General features: G+C 44.4%; 1 long non-coding RNA gene across 1 annotated transcript in view; it reads left to right on the top strand.

Moving 5' to 3' along the window:
* Positions 1–16,611, top strand: part of LOC122173575 (uncharacterized) — a 96,615-nt gene that overhangs the window by 64,774 nt on the left and 15,230 nt on the right. The window contains exon 3 of the long non-coding RNA XR_006174151.2: positions 11,368–11,438. This is a non-coding gene — a long non-coding RNA (uncharacterized LOC122173575). The remainder of the gene's footprint in view (positions 1–11,367; positions 11,439–16,611) is intronic.

Raw genomic sequence — 16,611 nt, 5'->3', positions numbered from 1 at the left:
AAGGGATTCCTGTTTTACAGGCAATTACCAGCCCTTTTTTATCTTAATCACCCTGCCTCTGTTTGTAAACAAAATACTGACTCTCTTCCCTCTCCTCTGCAGAACTCACATTCTACACTAGCACTGTGGCCTGGGAGCACACCTCCGCTATGAAACTCGGGGTGGGGGAGGTTTGAGGGGGGGGAAGAAGCCCCCCTGCCCTCCCTAAATGGCACCCCTGCTTGTTTGACCTGCCACATTCCTAAACACTCAAGCTACTTTGGTTTTGTGAAGTGCCTGGGGATGCATGGCATGAAAGGTGCTATAGTAGTAGGTTTGATTTAATTTGGTTTGTTTTACAGATTGAAAATGACAATCTCTCTATATACGTAGGACCTTATGTATAATTATTCCAGCTCACTCCTTCCTCACTTAAAGCTACTTCCATTCTCTCCTGGATCACTAGGGATTTCCTTGACACATTTACATTCTCATTCTCTGTAACTTCATACCCAGGCTCATTCTCACTCTCTCTCTTTATGTATTTATATCTATCTATATAATTATTAAAATGACTTGCTCTACAGGTATTAAAAATAACCAAACCTAACAAAACAAAAGCTGATTATAAAAACACAGAAATTGAAATAGTGTTCATTATGAGACTAGAACGACACCTTTCTTTATCTTTTCAAGAACATCAACAGCTTCTTCAAAGTTTCAAGCAGAACCCAGAGGCTGAGCGAGAAATTACAAATGCTCCATAAATCCCAGGGGGTTTAAAAAATTAAGACAATATCTTAACACAAAAAGCCTCCTGCATGTATGCATGAGTCATTATTTATTTGAATTAAGATATCACCCCAGTCAATGTCTGGGCCTCACTGTCCTAGGCACTCTACAAACAGTAACTGCTCCAGAGAGCTCACATTCTATCTAAATAGACAAGACTGACAAAAGGTTGGAAGGGAGGTGAAATAATTTGTGTAAGGTCATAACACAACCCAGCAAGGATGGTCCAGGAGTTAGGGTACTTGTGTAGGCCTTGGAAGGCTTTGGTTCAAGTCCTTCTCTACCACAGACTTCCTGTGTGACCTTGGGCAAATCACTTAGTAGCTGTATGCCTAAGTTTCCCATCCCTAAAATGGGAACAATGATGTGTCCCTACTTCAGAGGATTGTTGTGAGGTGGTAATAGGGCTATATATCTACCTAAAATAAACTTGTTTCTCTCACCAACAGAAGTTGGTCCACTAAAAGATATTACCTTACTCACCTTGTCTCTCTAAGATAGATAATAGCAGAACCACCAATAGAATCTAGGTCTCCTGACTTATCCATCTCTGAATTTATCTTTCTTTCCTTAGACATTCACATAAAGTGAAAAAGATGCTTGTGCTGGACCCAAGGAAAACAAATGGTTCCTGAAATGGGAAATGTCAGAGTTTGTGACTAGAAATAACATTGCAAAGTTAATTTGTTTTATTTAACATATTCCTAGCTCTTTGTCCTTCTGGAAGGAAACAAAGTAGCCCCTATCCACCTGCCAAGGGGACTCTCCAGTGTTTGACAGACTTAAAGAGAGGGACAGGATAAACATTGGAACAGTTTTATTTCTTACCATAGTATTAGTTATGATCTCAGTTTCCTGATTAGCAGTCATAAATGGTGAAATTACACCCAAATCTGTGCAAGGTGGAGGTGGATTTCAAATTAAAATGAGCACCCTCTCTTGGAGGGATGTGTTGGGCCATTGAGAATGTAATAGCGGCTCATGAGACAACTCATGGTGTCTGACACCATCAGGTGGTCCAGAGACATCTACACGGAACACATCACAGGACACTGTCAGTACCCGGTCAAGTAATCGAGACTGGCGGTCAGGGAAATAACCCACTTTCTTCCTTCCCTGACAAACCAAGGGACGCATCCCACCCACGTACTTATTCACTACACCAATACTGATGTGGACCCTAAATCCATTCTATAGCTGGCATACCCGAGACCACTTATCCACTGATGTTTTAAAAACTCCCGCACCCGATTCTGGGTCTATGCTGGTTATGTACTATGTATTTATCCTGTGACCCTTGTAACCAATACTTGTAATCCCTCATAACCCAAGCCTGACCCCAAATGTACAGTATCTTTCCTCTTAACTTGTGTAAATTTGATTTTAAACATTAGCTTTAATATAAATTCCAGATCAACTATTGGACAGAGGGAAAAAAATCTCACCAAATTACCTTGCCAAAAATATTGCACATTTTACAGTAAAGGTTCAGGACATCTCAAAAGAGTGGCACTGCAGTGCCTTGAACCATTATTATAGACTAATGCGGTAGAGTGATATAGTAAATCGAGTAAGGGACTGGGAGCCAGGTAATCCTACATTTGTCTTCAAGTCCATGTCCATTCCACTGTAGGTGTTTGCGCGCTCCACTGCACATTTGTCAGAGAGTTTTTACCCTGAGCAGTACCCATTGGGGCAGCCCAAGCACCCTTTGTTGTCTCATGCACATCGCACAGGTATAAAAGGCAAGCTGCCCCACACCCATCTCAATTCCTTCCTACCCCCTGTGACCGTTGTTGGAAGTCTCTGTCCTTGTTTCTTGAAATCTTTTCTCAATACCTGTATAGTATATCCGTGTGTTATTAGTTATTAGTTTGTTTGTTAAAAAAAATGCTTTGGTTGCTCTCTGGGTTTCAAGCCCTGCCATTTTTGTGGCAAGACCATACCTAATAGTGACCCTCACCCCAGCTGCCTTTAGTGTTTGCAGGAGGCTCATGTGAGTGACAAGTGTGGTATTTGAAAGGGGTTTAAGCCCCGTTTGAAAAAAGAGAGTGCAGTCAGGTTAAAATATCTGCTGTGCTGGCCTTTTGAGACTGGCTCCTGATGCACTTTCATTGGCATCTGCTCGTGCCAATTGCAGAGTATCTTCCTGGTACCATCTACTTTTGAGGCTTTGAGAAAGTTATTGAACCTCTTGGTGCTACCATCACAAGTAGTTCAACAGACTTGCCCAGCACTGGTGCCCAAGGTACTATCCACAGCAACTTCACCTTTATATCTAGCAGCTCCAACAGATGTGGCCATCAGGCTACCTCTGAGGACGGTGGCATCTAGGGGAAAACAATAGACGATATCCCCGGTTCCCCTTTCTTCAGAGTCTGAGCCTTCTTGGTCTTAAGAGGAAGCTTCATCCTCATCAGACTTTGAAGTGGGATCCTATGTATCCCAACCTAGCCAGTCCCATCAGGAAGGGTGTTCCACCTGCCTGTCCTGGTTTCTGCTTCAATACCAGCAGGGAGCTTAGAAGAGACCCTTGGGCTGCAAATAGCTGGGGTCTGGGGCCTATTTCTCTACCTCCAGACAATTATTAGACTCATCAGGAGCTGTTGAGGAGGATGAGTATGGCCCTAGATATCCACCCAGAGGAGGTCTGGGAAAAATCCCATAAACTGATGGACATTCTAACATCTGCTGCTCTACCTAGAATAGCTCTGCCAATAGATGAGTCTCTTAGAAGCTACCAAAATCCTTTGGCAGACCCCTGACTCTTACTGCAAAAAAAATGGAGCGAAGGTACTATGTCCCCTCCAAGGGGTTCAAGCATCTGTACAACCATCCTCCTCCAGGCAGCAGCCAATAAAAAGGAAAGATGGGGCACTAGGCTTCAGCCCTAAAGAATAAAGAGGACAAGATGCCAGACTTATCTGGGAGGAAGCTTTATTCTACAGTAGGATTACAGCTTCGCCTTGCACACCAGCAAGCTTTGCTGGGACGCTACGATTTCACCCTGCAGGATACAGTTTTGAAGTTCAAAGACAAGCTCCCAGATGAGGCGAAACTAGAGTTCCACACTTTAGTAGAGGAGGGCAAGTAGGTCCCCAGAATAGCTCTACAGGTGGGTCTTGATGCAGCAGATTCTGCAGCGTGCAGCATAGCCTCTGCCATCATGATGAGGTACTCATCTTGGCTGCACTCTTCTGGCCTCCCTCCAGAGGTGCAACAGACAGTTCAGGACTTACCATTTGAAGGGCTGTTGCTCTTTTCAGAAAAGACAGATGTGACTTTACATAGTCTCAAAGATTCTAGAGCAACCCTGAAATCTCTGGGCATTTATACCCCAGCAGTGAAACAGAAGGTGTTCCACCCTCCTCAGTCCCAGCATTTTCCTGGGTTTGCTCTTTGACCTCAAGACCTACCAAGGAGAAGGAGAGGGTACAAATGGTGACCAACACCTCCCTCTATGTCCACAGCCTCCGGTTCATCAAGGCAGGTGGCATCTTCCAACAGGTCATTTGGATGAGCAGGTCAAGAGCAGTCTACCGGTTCCAAGAATGCCCTCTTCTTCTTTTCCAGTGTTTTCAGGCTGCCTGCCCCACTTCCGTCATGCTGAGGCCCACATCACAACAGATCATTGGGTTCTAAGAATGGTGGAAATGGAGTACACACTCCATTTCCTTTCTACCCCATCTTTCTGTTCCCCTTCTCCATCCCTCTTCAGGTACCCCTCTCACAAGAAAGTAATACTGCAAGAGATACAATCACTTCTCTTTAGAGGAGGTCTCTCCTTTGTTCAGGAGAAAGAGGTTTCACACCTAGTACCTCCTAATCCCCAAGGCAAAAGGGGGTCTCAGGCTTATTTTAGATCTAGGGCAGTTAAACAAGTTCCTAAAAAAAAATCAAAATTCTGGATGGTCACTTTAGCTTCCATTATTCTTTCCCTGCAGCCAGGGAACTGGAATGCTGCTCTCGACTTAAAGGAGGCCTAGTTTTACATGACAATTCAACAGAACCACAGAAAATTTCTAAGATATACCATCAGCAGCTGCCATTATCAGTTCACAGTCTTTCCCTTTGGTCTTTTGGCTGCCCCATATGTTCTTACAAGGTGTCTGGCAGTGATAGCAGCATTCCTCCAAAGGTTAGGGATCCATATATTCCCTTACTGGATGATTGTCTGATAAGAGGTTGATCCAGGTTCCAGGTGGTGTCTAGTATTTGTATAATCCGGTCCACCTTTGATGCACTCAGCCTGCTGATCAACACAGAGGAATCAGTCCTGTCTCCGGTACAGAAAATAGAATTAATTGGAGCAGTTCTGCACTCAACAATGGCCAGGGCCTTGCTACCACAGGAAAGGTTCCTTGCAATGCAAAGCTGCATTCTGGACTTGAAGACTTATCCTCTCACCATGGTGAGGAACAGTTTAAGACTGCTGGGGCACATGGCAATGGGCTCTTATGTGGTCCAGTTCACCAGACTGCGCCTCAGACTCCTTCCGGGCTGGGTGGCAGAAGTATATTTTCCAATAAAGCACCATCTAGGCCTGTTAATTCATATACCAAGTCACATCTTATCTTCCCTAGACTGGTGGATAGACCTGAGTGATGTATGTAGGAGAGTTCATTTTGCCTCACCTCAGCACTCGCTTACCTTAGTCACGGATGCCTCGGCCCTGGGGTGGTGGGGCTTACCTAGATCACCTGCAAACACAGGGGCTGTGGTCTCCCCAAGATCTCAGTCTACACATAAACATCAGGGAGCTGTGAAGTATCTGTTTAGCTTTCATGGCATTCCTTCCTTGCATCAGGGGAAGGGGCATATTGGTACTGACTGACAATATGACTGCCATATTTTACATAAAGCAGGGAGAAGCCTGATCCTCACAACTCTGTTGGAAAGCAATCCTGCTCTGGAACTTCTGCATCAGCAATTCTATGCTTCTGAAAGCAGCCCATCTCGTGGGGGCTCAGAATATGCTGGCAGATTGCAGGTTGTTTAGTGATCACCACAAGTGGTCTCTTTGCCCAGACACAGTAAGGTCTATTTTGCAGCTCTGGGGAACTCCTCAAGTGGATCTGTTTGCAACAAAGTACAACACAAAATGTCACCAGTTCTGTTCCAGAGTAGGACACAGTCCGGGTTCATTGACAGATGCTTTTGTACTGCCGTGGTCAAAGGGTGTGCTGTACGCTTCCCCCACCACCCCATACCTCTTCTGCCCAGAGTTCTGTGCAAATTCAGACAGGGCAATGCCAGTCTTGTACTGATCGCCCCAGTGTGGCCCCATCAATCCCGGTTTTCACAGCTCAATCAGTCTCCCTTCACACAAGATCTTGTTTTGCAGAATCATGGTCATCTTCTCCACCTCAACCTCTGGACTCTTTGCCTGATGGTCTGGAGACTTCATGGCTAACATTGGTAGAGGTGTCTAGCTCCAGAGAGGTGCAGGAGGTACTGCTGAATAGTAGAAAAACATAATTGAGGACAACTTACCTGGCTAAGTGGAAGAGGTTTTCCAACTGGTCGGGACTGAAAGGGTCTCCCCCATTCTTGTTTATATTCAGCATGCCCTGGACTATCTTTTGTATCTGAAGAATCAAGGATTAGGGATTAGCTCATTTAGGGTACAACTAGCAGCTATATCAGGATTTCACCCTCCTGTGGATAACCACTCCTTTTTTTCCAAGCTGATGGTCGTAAGACTTTTACAGAGCCCTATTCCACCATGGTGCTTGAATTTAGTCTAACAAAGCTGATAGGTTCCCCCTTCAAGCCTCTAGTGACTTGTTCTCTGTTACACCTTTTGATGAAGACAGCATTTTTCATAGCCAGTACTTTGGCCAGGAGAGATGGGGAGTTGAGAGCATTAGTATATATGTTTTTTTTAATGCAGATAAAGTCTACCTTCATCCCCATCCATGGCTTCTCATGAAAGTGGTCTCCTCTTTTCATATCAACCAAGCAATTTACTTATTCACCTTCTTCACAAAGCCTCTCAGTAGTAAGGGAGAGGAATCGCTGCACACTCTAGACATTAGAAGAGCATTAGCATTTTATCTCAACAGACTAAACCTTTCAGGACTTCGTCTCAATTGTTTGTTGCATTTGTGGACAGAATGAAGGGCAGTCCCGTTTCCATGCAGAGGATTTCGTCATGGATATCTGGCTGTATTCACCTGTGTTACCTGTTGGCTAATGTGGAGCTGCCAGATAGAGTACTGGGTCATTTGACTAGATCCCAAGTGGCCTCTGAGGCATTTCTGGCTCATCTGTCCATATCAGATATTTGTAAAGAGGCAACCTGGTCATCATGTCACATGTGTGCTCCCTACTAAGTAAATTCTCAACAATCTAGAGATGACACTAAATTTGGACGAGTGGTCCTCCAATGCTTGTCCAAATAAATTCTGAACCCACTTCCAGATGGGCTGCTTGTGAGTCAGCTACAGTGGAATGGATACGTGCAATCACTCAAAGAAAAAAACCCAGTTACTAACCTTTCCATAACTGTTATTTTTTAAGAAGTGTTGCACATGTCCATTCCACAATCCACCCTCCTTCCCATCTTTATCGAGTTATTCCGGTAGGAAGGAGCTGACGGGGGGGGGGTCTAGAGTGCCTGGGTCCTTTTATGTCTGTGTGATGTGCATGGGACAGCAGAGGGCGATCAGGCTACCCCAATGGGTACTGTTAAGAGCAAAACCTCTTCGACAACAGTGCAGTGGAGTGCACAAACACTTACAGAGGAATGGACATGTGCAACACATCTTGAAGAACAACAGTTACAGAAAGGTTAGTAACCATTTTTTCTTACCAGTGTCAAGGCTGGGTTTGAAGTGGTCAGGTCTAGTAGTTAGAGCAGTAACTAAAAACAGGTACAGCGGATGAAGCCAGCCGTAGAGTTGGGACTGGGCTGAGGGCAGTGCTGAAACGGAGGTTGGGGACAGTTTGTGGTCGGAACTCAAGTCAGAGTCTGTAGACAAGCCAAATCAGGATCTTAGCTGGAGTCCAAATGCAGGCCAAAGGTCCAAATGAGGTGGGAATCAGTTTGAGTGTCTGGGGGGGGTCAGGAGATGGATTCAGGGCTGGAGCAGGTCAGTACCAGGGCTGGAGCATGGTAGGATTAGGGCATGGGCATGGCCGAAGTGGGCTGGAACAAGGCTCAGGCTGGAACAGGAGCAAGGGCAGGGTGGAAGCCTAGGAAGTGTAACACTGTGAGGCAGCAGGAGGGTTCCTGGCCCAGTAGTGCTACTGCACAGACTAACTTGCAAGTATGGCGCAGTCAGTGAAATACCTGTGCCTGGGGGCTCATCTGACCCAGGATTTCCCCAAGGATAGGCTGCTGCAGCATGCTTAAGTGCTGAGTCACTGCAGGCTCTGTTGGAAGGGTGACTCGTGGCACCTACCGAGGCCAGTGTTTCAGATATACCATACTTTGCAAAATGTGCCTTCAGTTTCCAGATCACAGCTCTTGCTTGAATATCCTACCCTATAGTTCACCTCCAGGAAATTGGAGTAGTGATCTATTGAGACTCTTGGAAAGGTGAGTCATGGCAGCCAAGTGAGCAGTCCTGGCTTGGCTGCCGATTTGCCTCACAATAACAAACATCTGACCCAGGCCATCTTGTATCAAAATCCCTTACATACTATCTTTATCCTCTAGTACCCACCATTTCCTAACGTCACATCCCTAAGGTTGGATGGAATCACCAATTACCTTCCCATCCCATCCCAGTCCATCTGTCAAGCCGAGCCTTATACACCTTTTTGTCTCTCTTGAGTGCACCGCCCAGGTGTGGGTGGACGCAAGCTGTCTCATCATTCTTAAACTGAATCTCTGCGCTGCACCTACCCCCTTCTTGGCTCTGCTACCATGTTAACACAACAGGACTGAGTTTGCCATGTGTAAGCCTTTTCCTCCAAGAACCTGTGACAGTGGTTGATTAGTAACTCAACAAGCAGCTTCTTCAAAACAAAGAATTATTGATTCTTTAACCCAAAAGAACAAAGCATGCAGAGCAAAGGGTTAAAACCAATAAAGGTCTATAAGCCTGTTTCCCCTTATCTAACTCTTAACCTTTCTTGAAAGTTTTTGTAAGTTTCCCTCAGCAAACCCCTATATCTGATTGGGAGAAGCAGACTGTCCTCCTTGCAGCATGAACTCTCTGTTTCAGAGTCTCCTTGCATGCCAGTCAGCTCTCACTGACACTCCCTGGGAAAAAGAAGAACAGGAGTACTTGTGGCACCTTAGAGACTAACAAATTTATTAGAGCATAAGCTTTTGTGGACTACAGCCCACTTCTTCGGATGCATATAGAATGGAACATATATTGAGGAGATATATATACACACATACAGAGAGCATAAACAGGTGGGAGTTGTCTTACCAACTCTGAGAGGCCAATTAATTAAGAGAAAAAAAAACTTTTGAAGTGATAATCAAGCTAGCCGAGTACAGACAGTTTGATAATAAGTGTGAGAGTACTTACAAGGGGAGATAGAGTCAATGTTTGTAATGGCTCAGCCATTCCCAGTCCTTATTCAAACCGGAGTTGATTGTGTCTAGTTTGCATATCAATTCTAGCTCACCAGTCTCTCTTTGGAGTCTGTTTTTGAAGTTTTTCTGTTGTAATATAGCCACCCGCAGGTCTGTCACTGAATGACCAGACAGGTTAAAGTGTTCTCCCACTGATTTTTGAGTATTTTGATTCCTGATGTCAGATTTGTGTCCATTAATTCTTTTGCGTAGAGACTGTCCGGTTTGGCCAATGTACATGGCAGAGGGGCATTGCTGGCACATGATGGCATATATCACATTGGTAGATGTGCAGGTGAACGAGCCCCTGATGGTATGGCTGATGTGATTAGGTCCTATGATGATGTCACTTGAATAGATATGTGGACAGAGTTGGCATCGGGGTTTGTTACAAGGATAGGTTCCTGGGTTAGTGGTTTTGTTCAGTGATGTGTGGTTGCTGGTGAGTATTTGCTTTAGGTTGGGGGGTTGTCTGTAAGCGAGGACAGGTCTGTCTCCCAAGATCTGTGAGAGTAAAGGATCATCTTTCAGGATAGGTTGTAGATCTCTGATGATGCGCTGGAGAGGTTTTAGTTGGGGGCTGAAGGTGACAGCTAGTGGTGTTCTGTTATTTTCTTTGTTGGGCCTGTCTTGTAGGAGGTGACTTCTGTGTACTCGTCTGGCTCTGTCAATCTGTTTTTTCACTTCAGCAGGTGGGTATTGTAGTTTTAAGAATGCTTGATAGAGATCGTGTAGGTGCTTGTCTCTATCCGAGGGATTGGAGCAAATGCGGTTATATCTTAGAGCTTGGCTGTAGACAATGGATCGTGTGGTGTGTCCTGGATGGAAGCTGGAGGCATGTAGGTAAGTGTAGTGGTCAGTAGGTTTCCGGTATAGGGTGGTATTGATGTGACCATCGCTTATTAGCACACACCTTAGGTCACCAACCCTCTCCCTTTTATAGGTCTTGATCCTGTAATGGTTTAGCATCTTCCTTTGATCCTAGGCTGAGCCTTAGGAAGAGTAAACCGTACTTACTCTGGATGGAGCCAGGTAGGAGCTATTCCCCAATAAACAGCTTCCCTATTGTTTCCTCAGGGACTCTTATCTTTGTCATTGTTTTGCCTTTCCTGATTGATTCCTTTAACAACTCCTTTGATTTAACTGTATGCATTTAGGCAGGAGACTATCACACAGGTAAAGGGAGGAGCACATGATACCTATATAAAGAATATGCATAACTCCCTCATTTTCCACACAAACTCATTGGCGCACACACCTCCTAGGAATTAATTGGCTGTGAACCCCCACTCACCCTCTCATTAATGCCGGATTAAAGGCAAATCACTTCAAATGCCCTCACACAAAGAACTCTCACCTTTCAGGTTTACATTTCAGAGTTTAAAACTGGGTTTTATCATGTTTAGCCCGAGAAATACTGTTTCCATTTAGAGGAAATCCCATGTGATAGGAAAAAAGTCTTCTTGTCCACCTGTCAGTCTCCCCATCGCACTGTGCACACATGGTTTCTGATCCTGGAACATCTTGGTTTTATAGAAGGCTCTTAGGAAAGAGAGTTTTCACAAGATATCAGTGACATGAACCTGCAAGGAGACGTTTTTCTAAAAAGGTTTTGAAGTCAAGACAGCAGCACCTTTGTTCTGCTAGAATGGGACTATGGAAGTTAACTTTAGGCACATTTAGGGGAATTCTTCCCCACTGGAGATGGCAGAAAGGGGAGGGGGCAGGCCACACATCTTTGGGTTTTGATGTTGCCTAAAACTACTTCTCTTCTTACAAACCAGTCCTGGGTGGGAGAAGTCTATTATGTAGGAGAGGGGTCTTTAACTAGAGTTTCTAGGCTGTTTCCCTTTTGACCAAATAGATTCACGAGGAAGCAGCAGAGACTTTGGAGAAATCAGTCTAAAGCGTTTCCCTTTTTTGTCTCAGGAGAATTTTTTTTTAAAAAATAATGAAGGGGAGCAAAACATATCCTTTGCTTTGCATATTACAAAAGGCACTGAATGTAGGAAAGAAGGGAGCAAAACAGATGATAAGAGCTCTTGTTTCACCCCCCGCAGGGTGCCAGCTTGCCAGTGGTAACCTCGTGATCTGCTGATGTCATCCTCACAAAGCAGCTACTTCTAAAGAGGTAGGTTTCTTCAGATTTTACCATCTGAGGAAAATATAGAGGGAAAAAAGTGTTTGAAAGAAAAAAAAATGTTAAGGTGTCTGTGTTTTACCAAAAGCCTTTGTAGGAGGTTATTAACTTCAAAAGACAACTAAATTTATCATAACTTCTTCCCCCCCCTATGTTTCTGAAAAGAGTGCTTGCTGTGATTGTCTGAGCCATCAAGGGCTCCTGGAAGGGTGACCAAGTCCTGAGCTCCCATCTCTGTGTGCCCACTGATTTCTAAACCTTTGTATAGGAAAGAAGAAGGTGAAATTTCTCCTTTAGTGGTAGATGGGCTCCGAAGGCTAAAATACAATTATTATGCAAACTCTCAACATGTAGGAAACAGGGAGAAAAATCCACCTCTAAGAACCACGTTACGCAAACTTTTTTTTTAGGCCATCAAGGCAGCAGAGACTTCAACACATGAAACTTTTTTCGTTTTGAACAATGATTCCTGAAATGAAAGATGTGCTTTACAAGAGGATTCAGATGAAAACACTTGATTCCCAGCTACTGGCTTTGAATCTTACCCAGGACTCCCCCAGTCCTTCCATACCACCAACAATCCTGTGTATTATTTGGTTCAAGGAATCTCAGGTGTTAGTGCTGCAGAATTGGCAGAGGGAACATATTCTTCCTTCTCTTCCCTAGCATGGTTCCTAATCTGAATAAGATGGGAAGGTGCTCAAACCATTTAAAGCACTACTGGTGCAAGAGCATTTGATATGAGAATACAGCAGGAGATAAGTATTTCAAGTACCTCATGCTGGGCAATACCATGAGAGGGCTCCCTGTTTCTAAAACTAAACTAGCTCTTTATTAAGATAACGACATACAGAGATACAGCAACTGCAGGAAGCATTCAGGCCATGTGAACACAGACTCTTCCTGATACCTCTCTCAAACTCTTCCCTCCTGCAATCTGTTCTCCTCCCTCCAAATTCCATGCAGGTTGCTATATTTTTTTGTAAATACTTCTTGATGTGTCTTTTGTGCAAGCGTCTGCTGACTTGCTGGCACCAGAATTTACTAATACAGTAACTCCTCACTTAACGCTGTAGTTATGTTCCTGAAAAATGTGACTTTAAGTGAAACGATGTTAAGCGAATCCAATTTCCCCATAAGCATTAATGTAAATAGGGGGGGTTAGGTTCCAGGGAAATTATTTTTTGCCAGACAAAAGGCATTATGTACATTTTAAACAATTTTAAACAAACAATTTAATACAGCTATTAAACAGTCTGGCAGCCCCCCTATCAGCTCCCCTACACCCCTCCCCCGCCCCAGCGCCTCCCGCCTGCCAGCGGACCCCGCAGATCAGCGCCTTACCCCTGCTCCCCCGCCTCCTACCTGCGGCAATCAGCTGTCTTGCGGCGTTCAGGAGGCTGGGGGGAGGAGCGAGGACGCGGTGCGCAGCCTCCCCCCTCCCTCCCCTGCCTCCTGCCCAGCGTGGTAGCCTCAGTCAGTTCTCGTCACAGCAACAGCCTCTGCCCTCGTTCCTATGAAGCCTAGCAATAGCCTCCTTGGCTCCCCACTTGGTCAAAGCCCCAGCAATTTCTCAGCATTACACTAATTGAATCTATTTCCCCATGTTAAGTATCCTCACACCTTCTATGGGCCATCTTGATTAGCATTTCAAAAGGTTTTTTTCTCCTGCTCATCTCAGTTGATTGGCCTCTTACCGTTGGTATGGCTACTCCCACCTTTTCATGTTCTCTGTATGTATAAATATCTTCTGGCTGTGTGTTCCAGTCTATGCGTCCGATGAAGTGGGCTGTAGCCCACGAAAGCTTATGCTCAAATAAATGTGTTAGTCTCTAAGGTGCCACAAGTACTCCTGTTCTTTCAGCAGCTGTTGGCTTTCTAGCAGTAGCTCCTAGCTTGGAAACAGCTCCACAAAGCCGTCAATCATACCTGGACCAAGGGCCTGGTAATACAGTCGCAGCTCCCCAGTCAGAACAGGGGACTGTAGCAGCAGGCTGGTGTCTTGCTTGAATTGAGTTCACACATGACTTCCAATCACTCAGCAGCTATTTTACTTTATTTTCGAGCCCTCTGCAAAATGGAGCTCATTGCATACTACCTCTGCATCCCAAAACAAGGCTTCTCTCTCTCTGGGAAGTGGAAGTATCTCTCTTCTCTTAGGCATCATGGGAGTTGTGGTCTCCAAGGCTGGACTGCAGCACCCAGGAGCTTCCCAATCATTTTACTGCCTGTAACGCCCCTCCTCTTTGGTCCTTTATTGTTCAAAGAATCACCTGCCTTATACTCTGCAAGTATGCCCTGAACAGAGTATCTGTCACCACTAGTGACTTTCCTGGGCAGTACCTTATCCTCACATCGCAGCGTTGAGGTCTCAACGGGCATTGGCGTCACTTGGGTGCACTGAGCAGTGGGTTCTTCCTAATTTTTTCTAATGGCTTGTGATCAGGCTGCACATAATCCCCTTGCAAATAACGCAGCCAGTAGCTCCTTTTCTATCAAGTGCAGCTAGTATTCAAGCCACGTGCACACAGACTGACTTCCTGGTGCCCTCTCCAAACTCTTCCCCCCTACAAACTTTGTTCCTCCCTCCAAGTTCTATGCACATTCTTATATTAAGTGGTGCCTTATGATGCTCTCAGCCAGGCAGTTCTGTCTTCCAGTTGCCCAGAACTGTTTTAATATCCCATCAGTGTACTGCTTGCTTGGTTTATCTTCAAGGAACTGTTTTTCCCCCTCTCCTGATACTCTGATCTGGCCTGGGCATAGCACAGACCTGCTTGCACCTGGCAGTGTTTCCTGGCAATGCCACAGCTTGGCACAGAGCATCACTTCTAGTCCCAACTCCTTTTTCTTTTTAACAGATGTGCTTATATTCAGCAGACAGTGACACTTCTTTTAAGTATAGGCTTTGCATCATCGAGCCACTGCTAACAATCCTCATGAAAACACTGCAATATTAATACTTAGCATGTGTAGAGATTACTATATGTATTACAGGAGCACCTAGACACTTCAACTGAGATTGAGTTCCTGTTGTTCTAGGCACTTTAAAAGCAAATAGTAAGAGATAGAGTTGCCCATCCTCAGATTGATTCATAAACATTAAGAGCTCAATTGTGCCCAACCTTATGAGGGTACAAGGGGAAATATACAGGCCTTTCCTCCACACAGGGATGGGCAATTGTAGGTTGAGAACACAGTCACTGCTTCCTGCTACTGCTGCCAGCAAAACTAGATATTTCAAAGGGGGCATATAGGGGTAGGAAACTCAACTGGCAAGGGATAGAGGGAAGCACATACTGAAACTGCTGAAAGAGTGGTAGAGCTGTTGCAGTAATGTAGCCCAAGCCGGGAGGGAATCTGGCTAAGTCTGACTACAGTGGATTTGCACAGGTGTAGGAGAGAGGAAAATGTGGGAGATAATATTGAACACAAAATTAACAGCTATGTGCCCAGTTCTGCTCTCAGTTATTTCAGTGCGAATGCCACCCACCTAGCTCAATGGGTGGGAAATGTGATAGCATCAGCAGTGTGGTGGGAAGGGGGAATGCTGGGGGAATACAAGGGTGGCCTCTCCTCCACGGTCTCTCCACCTCCCAATTGTCAGGCAGGGGGAGATGGGACCTGAGTGGCCCCCTCCTCCCCCCATCTTTAATTCAAACCTTTACTCAGGTTTTAGCCTCTCGTGCCATTTTAGCTCCAATGGCATTCCTCTGGACTGACACGGTGTAAATGACAGTAGAGTTCAGCCCTATAGCCTCTATGTCTATAAAATACTAGCTGTGTTTGTGAAACGGGTAGTTAATAAGCCCACTTGTACATATGCCTGAAGTAACCTTAGTGAAAAATAAGTCAATTAATTAGCATACAGTAGATACTTATTGTTAGATGAGAGTGCCGTCCCCTCCTGCAGGGATTCAAGTTAAACAAAACGATTGATAAATTGTTATATTCACACAGTGTCACTCAGTGATATAATCATGGCTTTTGTAAATATTTAGTCAAGAGAGCAATCCAGCTGTTCCCAGCCAGGTTTCATCCAGTGTCAGCCAGTGCTCACTGCTGCTGATTTATTTCTCATGCTGCGTAAGCCTTGAGTAAGATCGCATTTTTATGAGGCTCTAAATACCTGTAATAATAAATAGCGAGAGTGATGGTGATAATGATAACAGCAGAACTAATGAGAAGGAAGGGTGTCACCCAGAGTCCAGAATAAGAGCCAGGAACTAGATTTTTGTCATCTTCCAGGGCTTTATCTTTATCCAGTCTAACAGCAAGGCAGACCCATTCAATTGTCATCTAAAAGGGACTGTCAGTGAAGCTGAGGAAGGAGCCATTTTTCAGATTGTCAGTGACATGCTGAAGCTCTTGGCCCACTTGTTGACAAGGAGCTATGGTTTCAAAGAGAGCTGTGCAGAGAATGGAAGTTCCGTTTTGCAAAGGATTTCAAGTTTTCAATATTTGTTTTTGTGCCGATTCAAAACAAAACCCAAAAATTTCAACATTCTCTCACAAAAGAAAATTCCAAAAAAATGTACTCTTCAGATTGTTCATTTTGATTTTGACTTTTTTATTTTATATTTCTGTATATAATATAATACAAAATTAAAAAAGATATTAAAACAAAATGTTTCAAAATGAAAAATCAAAATGTTGAGTTCCAAAAATGCCTGAATAGGATGCTTAGACGTTCTCAGGAGTTTTCCCAACCCAACTTCTCCCCACTGCAATCATACATTTCTAATACATAGAATCATAGAGGAAAAACTTCTCAAACTTTTGTTTCCATCCAATATTTCAGAAGAGTCCCATTAGTAGCACTAGTGGTGTTTATTGTATTGATATGAAGATGTCTTTATGTGGCCTGCTGTCTATGGGAATTGCTGGACACTATTGATCAAATTCTGCTCCCATTTACATAGCAGAATTTGGCCTCCTATATATATAGTATTTTATAGGTTTGCTGTATGTTTGTACATACACATATGTCCTGTATATAACAATATTCAGTTATACGCCTCTCTCTGTATGATTATTTATAATTTGTTAGCACAGACAGTATGCTCAGAGCTGTATAAGACATAGATACAGGCAGTCCCTGCCAGAAGGAGATTATTACACTGACACACGTTAGAAGCCTGGTGAGGGAGACCTAAGAGATGCT

Source organism: Chrysemys picta, chromosome 3 (genome assembly GCF_011386835.1).
Source record: "Chrysemys picta bellii isolate R12L10 chromosome 3, ASM1138683v2, whole genome shotgun sequence".
NCBI lineage: Eukaryota > Metazoa > Chordata > Testudines > Emydidae > Chrysemys > Chrysemys picta.
Note: the sequence above shows the minus strand (reverse complement) of the source record. Positions and strands in the feature narration are given on the sequence as shown.